This window comes from Photinus pyralis, unplaced genomic scaffold (assembly GCF_008802855.1).
Source record: "Photinus pyralis isolate 1611_PpyrPB1 unplaced genomic scaffold, Ppyr1.3 Ppyr1.4_LG6, whole genome shotgun sequence".
Classification (NCBI taxonomy): Eukaryota; Metazoa; Arthropoda; class Insecta; order Coleoptera; family Lampyridae; genus Photinus; species Photinus pyralis.
The window spans coordinates 32,276,897-32,290,679 of record NW_022170663.1 but is presented as its reverse complement, the minus strand read 5'-3'; the positions used below and the strand labels follow the sequence as shown (position 1 = coordinate 32,290,679).

Genomic DNA, 13,783 nt, shown 5'->3' with positions numbered 1-13,783 from the left:
GAAAACCCAAAGACTATTATTTTATCTAAATATCGGTCGATTTATAAAAACGCGTGTATGACTTGAGAGATCGGTAGTTATTATACTAAGCGATGTAGGAATAACACGATAGTACCAATAAAATGCCGAAAACCCGAAAGTTCTACGATATTCCGTTTACGATATCTCGAACGATTTATAAAAAGCTTAAAAGCCTCCCGACCGAATTTTAAGTACCAGTAACGTTCTCGTAGATCATAGAGAACATAAGTATAAGAATCTCAAGTGACCGCAGGTCTGCTGGTTTCCAAGTATCGCCACATAGTAGAGCAAATATCATACAGCAACAGATAGGGGTCGATGTGAGATTGCCCTCATACAAGAGTGTCCATTGAAGGATCATAACGCAGCAGTTGTATAGGACTGTCACGAAAGAACACATTCTTACAAAGGCGACAGCCAACCATATTCTTTGTGAGTGTCCGTCACTTGCACACCTTAGAGAATGCATGTTGGAGGAATCCTGGCCGGACATGGCGAAGATTAGACCTCCGTCAGCAATCTCAACTGCGTCTCGATAGTGGGGTGATTTGAGTGATGGTGAATATCGGCTTGATACAAAGGCACTACATTGTGTTCTCTCCCTACCGGATTCCCTTTTGGGTTTAAGTTGTAGATCATAATGATCATGCAGCACAAATTAGCACAAAATGAGCACAAAATTATAATAAAAGTAAATTTTGGAAATATCGATGTTGAATCTCCAACGTGAAGTGGGAGTGTAATCAGAAAAAGTTGAATTACTGATTAACCTGATGAGCACAAAATTTTAAATTAGCAGCACAAATTAGCACAAAATTATGAGATACTTGCAACTTAATTCCTTTCAAATCGACACTCCAACTTCACGGGCCCTTCGGAAGCTCATGTCGACTGTCCAGAGGTCAAAAGACGGAATAGTTTTACAAGTTTTAATTAAATTTGCATTGTGATCGAGTAATGTAATATAAGTTGGTTAATTTATTATGTTAATAAGTGGGGGCGAATGATAACGTGATTGGAAGAAAGCGATCAGAAGTAGTATGAAGTAGACACCTAAGAAATAGACATGGAGTCAATAGGAAAGAAGTTGTATAAAAAAGCTTAGTTTAATTATTTGGGGGCTGGGACACTAAAAGGAATCTTCCGAGTGATTCAAACAGCCCTTTGAAGAATCAAATGAATCTTTCGACAGGACTATGACAATTGTGTTTGAGTCAGATCTACGAGTATCAACCTAAAGCACAAGCCCAAAAGATCACAGCAGTACTAGGCAACGGAAGTCTGCTGGCTTGTATAGCCTACAAGAATTGTTGTTACGGTTAGCAAGGCAAGTAATATGGGCTAACTGTATGTGAAATTCGGAACCACGACCTAACTCAAACGGAAAACCCCAGGATCTTGCAACAAGGATAGTGTCCTAACCATTTTACGCAAGCATCAAGTAGTGGTGATTTTAAAATGAAGACGTTTTGTGTGAAATTCTCTGGTAGTCTGTGTTGGATACTGGTATCTTCCGTACACCATTTTAGGCAATATTCTAATGTTAAATTTTTAGCAAATTGTAGCAATTGGCATTATTTAGAATCTACCACTATATCGACTTGTGGTTTTAAATTGAATGTCCTTGAACTATGGGAGTGGTCACATAGTGTATTCCCTACACATTGCTGTATTTGGATTTTTGCAATTTCACGTTACTCAGCGGTAAAAATCAGCAATGTGCAACATTTCTACTACCCGGGAAACTCAAAGAAAGCATATTTTACACCTGTATGGCCAACGATAAATTTGTACGTAAAACTTAAATTCGATAAACACATTTTAACAATACGTAATCTATTCAAATATTTGCTTACCTTATCTAATCGTACAACAAAAGGCAGAGGATAGCATCAATCTAATGGTATGTGGGCGCAAGAATAAGATGCATATCTTTATTACTATCCCCATTTGATACATCGCGGGTAGGTAGATCAGGTTTACGTAACAAAACATTAGGGGACAACCCGACCGGGAAAGGACATTAAGTTGTCCAAATAAGAAAGGGACGAAATTAAAGCACCCTCTCCAGTTTTATTTTGTTAAGATTTAAATGTATTCGTTGTGCATATACTCGGGTCATGATTCGAGAAGAAAAGTAATCTCTTCCGATCCCTTCCCGCAATATTGTGTTTGGCGAGGGATGGGAGATCAATACATTTTAATAATGCCCATATTTGCCTTTTCAACTTATACATATATTTACTTAACCGATATCCTTATGCTCGACTTACATTTTCAATTTAGGCACGTGATGTTTTTTCGTATCGCTGATAGACGGTTCAATATTTGCAAGTGTTGTAATGGAGATACCCATTTTTAATAGTGCGCGACTATTATTTATAGCAAAAAGGATGCTTTGATGTCAAAATCCTTTACGTAAATATTTATTCTATACTTTCCGTCGTTAATAATGCCCTTTTATACTACCCTCAGAGCACATTTGTGAATATTTAACAGAGAGTGGAATAGTGTAGCTTGTAATCAATCCCAGGTGCCAATGTCGACAATGCCTGGGTACAATATTAAAATGTTACTTTCGAAAGCTACTGTAGAAAGGTGTAACTGAAATATGCTACGATGGCAGAGTTCTAACCAAGGTTCGTTTTGATCTAAAGTTTCTTCCAGTTTTGTTACGTGTGCACCGTTTTTTTTATTTAATAGTGGCCGAAGATAACCTCCGTTTCATCTTGGATTAAATTGTTACAGTAGGCCGAAAATCAAGACCATTTAGGTTTTTTTTATTTTATTTACCTTTATTTTGGAGTGGGCGGAGTTTCAGCCAAGGCTGCTCTACCAACCCAACCCACTATATATTTACAAATATCCATGCCCGAACCCACATTCGAACCAGGGACCATTAGCACCACAGTTCAGCTTTAAATGAACTGCGCCACGCGGGCCGGGTTCCCATCGCCCATCTTGTGTTGCGCTTTTTATAGCTTTACCTTACGCACCATAACTTCCAAAGGAGATTCGCCCAGTGGCAGTGACTCAGCACATCGCTCTATTGCCTTGCTGGGATAGACCAATACCTAGTGAGAAGGTCTTGAATTGTTGCTGGTGTAGCAAACCTGTAAGTAAACCTTTATTTCCTGTGTAATGCAGGGGGGAAGAGTATAAGGTATTTTTAACAAGTACTCACGCTAAAACCGTAAGCATCGAGTACCAGAGTTAATATTTACACCGTTAACGTGACATTTTTCCCCATGTCAATCAATTCAATTTTCCAGCGAACACCCTGTATATGCAGAATTTAATTTTCGGTCACACTGCTCAACAATAGGGCACCAGCCGCTCTCCTGGGCCTCCGAACACTCAAATTGGGGTTGAATGCCTCGTTGGTGATGACATCCTGATTAAGATGGAGCTCATACATATTTGAGGAGTTAAGCCGCGCGCACGTGTATTATTTTGATCCACCACCGTCGAACTATGCCTCTTATTGCCCTCCCTGCGAACACACTTGCAGGGCGAGATCACCCCCTAACTGTTTTTGTTAGCAAGGAGGCCTTAGATTTTTCGGGTGCTAGCCGGGACCTGGTCATAGGCTCATTCTCACTAAGCCTACGAATATATCCCGATATCTGTCGGGGGTTTTACATAACAATAGCGGGAGACGCCAAACTCACTAATACTTCCGATGCCCTATTTAGCATTCCTTACCAGAGCAGAGCGCGTACGCAACTTAACTGCTTTAACACGGTCCCATAAGACTCTTGCACCCATCCGTGAATACTTGACCAATCAGCTTGCCACATTTATCGAATAGTATATTTAGTCAGCACATCAATTCGTTTGGTTCTAGCGTTAAGAACCCTCTAAGAACTGAACATCCGTGACGACTTTTTATTGTTATGGGTAGAAAGATCATGCCAAGTTTAGATGCACTGAACAAATGAAGGGATGTATTGGTCCGATCTTCAAAAATCGGGTCGATTTGAATTCTATAGCTCAATCTATAGGAATTGCAGCTTGAACTAGCATTTTCATGGAGGTGCCCAGAAACAGATCGAAAATCGCTAATAATTTTGATGTTTGAAACATTACCTTTTCTTACGGTTTAGGTTCAAGTACAAAAATAACGATATCGTTAGCGAGGCGTTGTGCAATAAATTTCGAAAAGGGATTAAAAAGTGACGCCATTCTTTGAAATTGCGTTGGTTCCTCTGATGGCCTGATATAAATAGAAAAACGCACAGCGAGTCGAGGAGATTCGTGGCGTCTTCGTTCTTTGTTCGTTATGCTCCCGGGTGCTTAGCTGTCACACGCTCGCACTCGCTGAAATTTACCACGCCTGCATTGTCTTCAATTTCTAAGACGTCTGCCGCTGTTAAACCTACATCGTCTGCCATGATATACTTGAAATAGTGACAAAAAGAAGAATTATTTGGTTTATGACTTTTCTATGGTCCTCATTGTTTAGTTCAGGAGTGTTTTTTCGTACATTGAAGGGCGTCTGTCGCCCCCAATGCTGCACTTGAAATCGCCTGCCATAGCATATTTGAAAGCTACGGGAAAAAATGGTATTTCTTGATATAAACCTTTTCCGTGGTCCTTATGATGGTTTAGTAACTTAGTTGATGCCCAAAATAGTCACTTTTTCAGCGCCGCCCCCAAGTTAATGTTGCAACTCGCAGACGGGTGCGTGTATTACTAATTTTCAGCCTGTATTGTCGACTATTTTGTCGCTTATGGTTTAGTTGTACGCTACCTTCCGGTCTATTACATTTAATTTAGGTTGTAGCGTTAGGGTTGTAAATACCCAAGCAAATCTTACATGAAATAAAATTCGGTCGGGGATTATCGTATATCTGAAACCCGGTACGTTACCGATAGTTAGAAGATGGTTCACTGATAATATTTATTGTAAACGTTTACATGCTATTTATATCACAGATTTACTTCCTTAACCTACGTCAATTAGCTTAGTATGAAGCTGATACGTCAACCTTGCCAACAATTTCTATTATGCATTTCCTTGTTATTCTTGAAAATTACATTTCCTTTATTTTGACGGCCGCTTTAAATTTGTTCTAAATTAACATCTTGGGCGCCTGTAAGAAAGTAGGTCTGTTCCTAATGTACATCTTAGCAGGCCGGAAAAAAGCAGGCCGTTTTTGGAATGATACGGGTCTCGATGTTTCAGCTTCCAGCTCGATTCCCGTTTCCTTTGGTGATGGCTTGTTTGACTAAATTCGTCTTGTATTTTTGGACCAGTTGGCAGAATTTTATTCTGTTTCTTTCCTGAACTGGAAGTGGCTGAGGGGTCAAACACCACCCGTAATGTTAAGGTGGAGTTTTCCTCTTTTAACACCGCATGGTGGGTAATGTAGTATTTTACAGGTGCCTTCCCTGCACTTAGAAGTACCATATGTATTAGCTCTTATACTCTCAGCTTCTCCTTTCAGCGGCAAGCTTACGGTATAAGTGTTGTCTATATTCCGTGTTGTTGTTTCTTGACACCTTTCCTCGCATTGGTCAACTTCCTGCGATAGGGCTGCGTCCTCAATGTCCCAGAACACGGGGCGTTACATAGATACTCCTTCTTGCCCGGTGACCCATCTAACTCACTTCTGCTTTCTTCTTTGGCTCGTAGATATACGAAAGTACATCGAAACAGCGATTTTCCTCTCGTCATTCTTTCTCGCAGACCGCTATCAGGAACTGCATCCTTTACAGTTTCGTAATGGGCCTCTAAAACATGAGGTAATTCGCTGCTTACCATAACATCGTCTTGTGCGTTTTGGATGTCGTCCCAGGGCTGGAGAATCTCCGTCTTTTTCAGTTCGACCTCATTTGCTGTCTACGAAAATCTCGGTGCGCGTGACCCAAGCTGGATAGTGGAGGTATTTCTGGGAAACTTCGCCCTCCAGGTATGTTGGCGATTAGGCATGCAGTGGACATTAAAACCGTTGGCTTGCTTCGATTTGGGTTCGTTGGAACTTTCCGTAGCCGTCGTTGACAGTGCGAAGTGTGAGCGCTTATAGCATCGTTCCGTAGTCAGCTTTTCTATCTCCATACTTGCTATTTTGTCCGGGATTATCGTATATCTCAAATCCGATACGTTACCGACAGTCCAAAGACGGTTAACTGATAATATTTATTGCAAGCATTTACATGCTATTTATATCACAGATTTGCTTCCTTAACCTACATCAATTAGTATGCAGGAAATCTGGGAACTTGTCCATCGTAGAGGCTTGCGGTAAAAAAAAGTTATTACTAAAACGGCCACGAAAAAAACCTGGAAAATATTTTTTAGTTCCTGAAATGGTCGCTAGGGGGCGTAACTGCAATCTGGAATCTAAAAAAGTGATGTTTCTGTGAATTCCGCTATATTAACCTAAAAAATACCCGGTCTTTGAAGTCGACGATAATCAGAACCTTTTTTATTTGACAATTTTTGCTGTATCTCTACAAATGAAGTGGGGGGGGGGGGTATTCAAAGGTTTCCATAAAGAACACCCTGTATCTTCCAAACGGCTAAGCCGATTTAAACAAACTCGGGTTAGTTCAAAAGAGCTATTCTTCAGCTACAAATATTGTAATATTTAAAGGTTTGTTAGTTTCACATATCGCCGCTTGAGGGCTTTTTTTGACATTCCGACAGAAATGGCTAATTTTCTCAAAAAAATTAAATGCGTTGATTCGATTTTTTTTTTCATGAAAAAGTAGCTAAATGATGCCTAAACAAGCTCACGAAAACCGAAGAGGCTGACGGATTGAAAACATCGAAAGGAAGAACTTGAAGAAATGGGAGAGCACAAGAAATTCTAGAAATGTATAGATGGATCTGGAGAATTAGAAAAATCGAAAAGAATGGAACAATGCATAAGAAAAAAATAAGAAAATTAAAAAAATTCAAAGAAATTCTGAAGAAACCAAACAATCCGAAAAACAACAAAAAAAAGAAAACACATGGAGTCATTCATTCAACACAAAGAAAAAAAGAATTTAAAAAATGAAAAAAGAAATAATTTAAGAATTTAAATAGGAATTTGAAAAAATCGATGAATGTGAAAAACCGAAAATTCCGAATAAATATAAATAAAAAAATAAATAAATATAAATAAAAAAAGAAACGAAAGGATTCAAAAAATATGAAGAACGTGAATAATCGGAAGAATTCTAAAAATCATAAGACTACGGAGAATTTTAAACACCGATAAAATACGAAGAATCTTAAGAAAAAACATTAAACATTCTGAAGAAAATCCAAAAGAAAATAAAGAAGAATCTAAAGAATCTCTCTTGAAACAAACGTAAAAATTAAAATTATTCCAATCCCCGGTTAAAAAAATGAGCTCGAAGATTGTAGGTTAACTCTTACCCACAAGCAGTTCAGGTTGCAGGAAAGCAAATATGGAAACATTCCTTAAAGGAGAGTATTGGAAATGAACACACGGGTCAATTAGAGCAAGAAATTTCAAGTGGTATAAATTAGTGACCATATAATTCAGTCATTTTAGAACACATTAAAAATAGAATTTGGTTCTTACATATTACAGCACAATTGAAGTTTAATGGTCGCTGCAAATGCCCTTAGGCTTACTCATTTCTCCCACTATTTATCAGAGATTAATACACAGTCTCCAAGGAACGATACCAACATTTGAAGCAAAAAAGGAAGCGCGTATGTGCGTCGTAATAATTCCAGTTTCTCGCTTTGTATTTGCAATAATTACAAAATTAGTCTCGAGTAAGGCGTACCAACCTACTATCAATCAAAATGATAAATTTTCTTGTATAACCACTTCCCTTTGTTTTTTAATAAAGGATATGCAAACGGACTGCGAAGTTATTTAAATTTCTATTGTCTCCCTTCATTCAGAACGGAGCTTTTCCGAAAGTTTACCTCCATTCATTTATCAGGTAATGTAAATTTATGGTTTGTATTAAATCCCTTTTTAAGATTGTGAGGGCAATTTCGTGATTAATTTGAAAAGTTTGCTTTTTATTTCGTTTTGTAGGTACGTCCCTATCTTTCCCATTTCCGATGCGAACCTCGCGACATCGAGTCAAAAAAGTAATTGGTTGCGTCTTCGTAAGAAATGCGGCCGTATCTATTCATATTTCTGAATCGTAATTGCTTATAAGATTTCGGGAAGTATACAAAAGATTGTGATTTCTAAATAGGAGGATTCGAACCCCTTTTGAATATTTAATTACTGAACTCGTCACGGCGAGATGTGCGAATACGTTGAAAACATAACCTAACCAGTGTGGATTATCCTAATTTGTTCCCACTCCTTTACCCTTAAACTAGTCAAATACCCTCATCAAAATTTCGCACTAAGTAATGGTTCAAAAACACCGCAGACATGCCGAACGAACAATTTGGTTTCGAGTTTCAACGGTAAGGCACAAATTACCCATAAATGACTACTACTGTAAATAAATAAAATCGAGTCAATTGTCGTACGCGGATTTGTAAGGGCGTCTGCACACTATGCGACAGCGACGCGATTTACCGCAGTTGTAAATCCCATATGCGATCACAAATCGCCGATACCAATAAATAAAAATGGCTGACAATTAAAACTCATTTCAAAATTTTCAAAAATATGGTATATTAATATACAGGGTGCCTTAAATTGAGTAGGATCGAGAGTAGGGTAACATGGCTATCTTTGTTATTATTATACTTACAGATTCGGTTAGATTGGCAAAGTTGTGTAGTTTTTGAAGGTCATGGATATTCCGATGCGATATTTTGAAAAAAATAATTTGTTTCATAGATAATTGGAAAAAAGTGAAATTCTCCGTTTTTAAAAAGTTATAAAAAATTATACTTAAAATAAAAAATAAAGTTTATAAATATATTAGTAACAAAGAGAGATATCGAAAAAAGTTTCAAATAAAAGTTGCAAGATTCGATGGGATAAATTCAATGGACATAGAAAAAAATTTCAAAATGGCGGTTTTCGAGATATTGACATCAACTTCCTTATTTTAAATGGACGCCACTCGATAGAGAGAAAAATTACAAAACCAGTGATACTAAACACTTTTGGAATTATTGCCATAAGAAATACATTGCAAACTTCTAGGCAAAAATGCAACGTTGAACTTTTTAAAAATAGCAATGTAGAGTGTAAGAAGAATTGAAAAAACAAAAGGGCGAAATATAAAAGGAAACATCCAAACGAGTGAAGAAAAGAAGAGAAGTTATGATAATGCAAATCATAGATCAAGAAGAAAGGTGGATGTAGACACGAATACATGAAGAACAACGAAAAGTAGAAGAAAAATGTAATAATTAGCAGAAAAAATTGAAGAAGTTTGTAAAGCAATAATGAAAATAATGAATGAAGCACAAAATCAATACGGAATCATCGATTCGAGAATTAAAAGTCTAGTGACATTCCTCAGGGAAAATTATTAGATGTTAATCATTAGGATAGCAGATGTCGACCTAATCGTGATAGAAGAATCCAACACAACCCATGAAGAAGAAAAAGAAATAATTTAAAAGAACCAGTTCAGCCAAAATTCAAGAGATGTCGCCACGGCTTTCCATCTACGCACACTGTGCCTGCAGAAGGAAACACAAATTAAAGCACGGTGATTCTTATTATTGGGTGCCCGGCTTTCGTGCAGTTTTATTCACTAGTGCCTTCACTAATAGACAATAATTCCATTCATGTAAGTATCACTCGCCGAGTCACTCACTGATTTTTAAAGATGTTGAAATAATGTTCCTTAAAATCTTAGCGTTGTAGTCTGTCGCGTTCGTAGTTCGCCGCGTATTTAAAAAAATGTTTGCGTATAGACGTGAACCAAATACGTAAGAAATGGTCGCCAATCAATGAGGAAATCCACAAACAAATGAATCCAGCTAACCTAAAAACGAAGTAATTTAGGGAAAACAAGTATTTTTTTAGTTTTTCGTACACATAAGGCCAACCGTTCGACTCTTGCATCAAATGCACGGACTGAGCAGATTGAACGCAAATAAGACTAACAGGAACACATATTACAAGAACAAAATAATCTTCTAAATTACTACTAAACAAAATGAAGAGAAATTAATTTAGTTATTAGTAGAATACATATAAGTCTTTATTTTTTTCGTACACGTGAGGTAGACCGGTCGTTACTCATTTAGGATTTAGGAATTTCCATTAAGGGAAGAAATTGAAAAATTAGCCAGCGCAGTTTCTACAGGAAAAGTTCCTAAAATTACATTGCTCACGTCCCACGATCATGAATTTTCAGTGAAGGAATGTTTACCGACCATTTGTTTGACCGTTTCGAGCATTCAAGTACGTGCAACAAGTAATAATCATTAAACGAATTTGAGCAAATATAAATAATCCGACAGGGAGTACCTTGTTTTCGAGCCAATTCCAGTCCTACATCAATTTTTTTTAATGAAGATGAAGATACTAATACGGCGAGGAATTAATATTTTTTGTACTATGTCGCAATTTGTGGGCGTCGCTAATTAATTTAAGCCGATTAGATAGATTAATTAAGCTTTTTTTCTGGCTAACACGATTTTGTAAATCGTCGGCTTCTTTCCATTTAAATACCTGTTTAATTTATGTTTGATGAAATGGGTTATAAAAGTCGCGGCAAAAATAAGGCAGGTAGCCCTTTGGAGAGTTCAATTTTTCTTTGACACAAAGGGCCTTTGTGACATGCCAATTATTTTTTACTGTATCGGGTGATCAAAAAGAACTGCAGACAGTTTAAATTGGGCGCTTTAAGTTTTTAATGTTTTTTACTGAAGGAATTGGCAAACATGTTTAGAAGGTAGTTTATTTATGCATTAGTGATTAAATTGGTCCACCACTGCTTTTACATAAATTACATTTGGTTTGTTACCAACTTTATAAATGTTTACTTTTACGGGAAATTCAAACTGTCCGCACTACTTTTCGATCACTCGGTATATGTACAATATTGGCTTGCTTGCAGTAATGAACTAAATTGGTATTAATAAGCCAACGATCCAATTTCAATCCTTTTAATAACCATATTTAAACATTTTTGTTCCGCTACATCACTCCTTTAGAAAGCAGAGTTCCCTCTAAGGCAGAATACCAGTGGCGAAGCTGTGGCCGTACCCGTTCGGGTCGGATAACACCCAGTTAGACCCCCCCTCCACAACCCCCCCAATCCGCAAAATCCACCACATTGTTTGGCATATGTCGCGGCCCAGCGCGATGGCAACAAAGTAGTGGAGAAACGTCCCTGATAGTGACTACCAGGGACGCATCCTCACGACAGTTGACTAAATCCTGGGAGAGGCGGCGACGCCAGGCATATGTCAAAGTTTCAAGTTTCAAGCTACATCACTCCTTTTCTCTCCCCAGTTTTTAAAGACGAGCCGAGTTTGAAGTGACTTGCTTTTCTGGACACTTTTCTACAGTTTTGCCAAAGACATATAATTTAATGTATTGCTGTTGTAGCGAATATTCCAGAAAGCCCGAGAGACATCGAGGCGCCATGAATGCAATAATGTGATGAAATTTTTCGGGAAATATGACGTGTTTGTTCGAGAACATTCTAGAATACTTGGGAGCGTTCGAAGCATTAGAGAACTTCCGAGGAAGAGGGCGTTTGATAAATCGCGCTCGAGTGCTGTTATAAATAATAATTAACTATTATAAATTAATCCATTTGAAAACTGTAATAAATTTATTGTTAATTAATTGTAAATAAATAAACAATTATGTTAAATTACATTGAACAGAGGTTTTGAGTTCATTCTTGTTGTTTTTATATCAGAGCGCGCTCTCTAGTTTAAACTACGTAGCCTTAGTAAGCTTCTGCCGACTGTCCGGCCATCAGCTTGGGCTACTGCCAGACTCAATTGCAGTTATATAATTACCCCCATTAACCAGAAGTGGCTGAAAGTGTTTTTTTAAACTTCAATTTAATTGCTTGTACATACTCACCGAGATGGTTTCCTGTGGGTATCACAGCCTTACTGCAATTAACCCTTCTAATTACATTTTATCCTTAATGTACTATATAATGAAAAGCGAACGAAATGAATTAATTTACACCAACCACAGTCGTCCTCCTCGAACCCTTATCGTGATCCGTCATAATTCTCATATCTCAATAGGAGAGTGTCCGGGGAGGGTGTCCACAACGGACAACGGGCAATTGGGACGTCTGGAAGAAATATATTCATTAGTGATCTCAACACTTTAAGAACGAATATCAACTCAACTCAACTCACAAAGAGTAATCATTTTGACGTAACGGTTTAAGATTCCGACTCTGACCTAACAGGTGGTGAGTTCGAATCACGCAACTTGCCAGGTTTTCTTGGTACAGCTCCTCCTGACGACCATGTTTTGGAGGGCATGTAAAGCTGCCGGTCCCGGCAGTCATAGCACGACTGTCGTTAGGTCACACAGACGGCTGTTGTACCTAGTGAGTGCCACCCATATGATACATATATACATACTCATAAAGACACAATGAATCGTCCGGACGAGATATATCTATTGGCGAAGTCGAAACGAATATCTAGAAAATAGTGTCCAAAGAGGGTACTCATAAAGTGCAAGTAGAACGTCTGGACGAGACACACCTACTGATGAGGTCCAAACTTTCCGTGCAAATATCTGAAGAACTGAGTTTCGAGGGACTTTCAAAAGGCGGTTGGAACGTGTAGACGAGACATTATTGAATTTACGTGTGAATGTCTCGAAAATGGAGGGTCGTAGGAAAGGTACTATAGTGAGACACTGAGGCAGGATTAAATACACTGGTTATTACACCACTCCTTTCTCCCACACTCCACATAAACATTTTACAATAAATGCGTACGGGTGTTCTAGCATAATCAAATGGCATATTATATCAACACAAGAAATTGAAGAACTTCGAACTTTTGTAATTTGGAACTTTAAGCTCAAAGATATTACTCAAGAGAATGCATTAGTAAGAACCAATTTTCGTAGCTTGTCATCTGAACAAAATAAACCTGAAAATTGTGGGCAAATTGCTACTAAACTCGGTAAGGACTGCATCGAAGAACAGACTCAGGGTCTTTTTCTGATACTTTTTTAGGTGAGTGTCTACTAAGCATTTCTACACTACTTTCAACACCTCTACACCTAAAACGGACCCCAACGTCATCCGACTCTCCATTCTTTTGGACCAGATTTTATTAGCTTTGTATGCCATTTTCCCAATAAACTGTGAAGAGGGAGAGCTTTCTTTTCGTTGAACGAGCCGTTCATTTTCGGTCTACTACGAGCGAACGCATAAATGGCAGTACTCGGCATCGATTGGCCACAAAAACGCGATGAAATGGCGTGCGATTTACAGAACCAACTTGGAGATTCAATTGCTCCACTGACAAAACAATAATAATGTCTTTATTGTAATAGCCGTAGTTCCGCCTAGGTCTGCTTACTACAGAATCAGAATTTAAAGCACTTGGGCCTTGCTCTCAGCAGCAATAAACGTGTTAAAACCAACCTAAACCAGTATAATTTTCTTTGAAACACTTCAATAAATATGAGTCAATTATAAGAGGAAAAAGGAATTAATTCATCCTTTCAGCTAAGTTATAATGACAAGCAGCTTGCGTAATTAGCAAACTTAATGGCATTTTCCAACTACAAATAATTGAGAGCCGAGCGCATAGTTTCGCACGACTTTAATTAATAATACACATACACAAACCTGTAACTCCTATCTTTAATTTTCGTCCCTGATAAACACCCCCATCTGTTGCATTTATTCATAT

General features: G+C 38.0%; 1 long non-coding RNA gene across 1 annotated transcript; it reads right to left on the bottom strand.

The window, feature by feature from the left end:
* Positions 1 to 11,802: 11,802 nt before the first annotated feature.
* Positions 11,803 to 13,552, bottom strand: LOC116175198. The gene is made up of 3 exons (XR_004146265.1): positions 12,251 to 13,552; positions 11,970 to 12,192; positions 11,803 to 11,921 (listed from the first exon to the last, which is right to left on the bottom strand). It is a non-coding gene; the product is annotated as an uncharacterized LOC116175198 (long non-coding RNA).
* Positions 13,553 to 13,783: the final 231 nt, after the last annotated feature.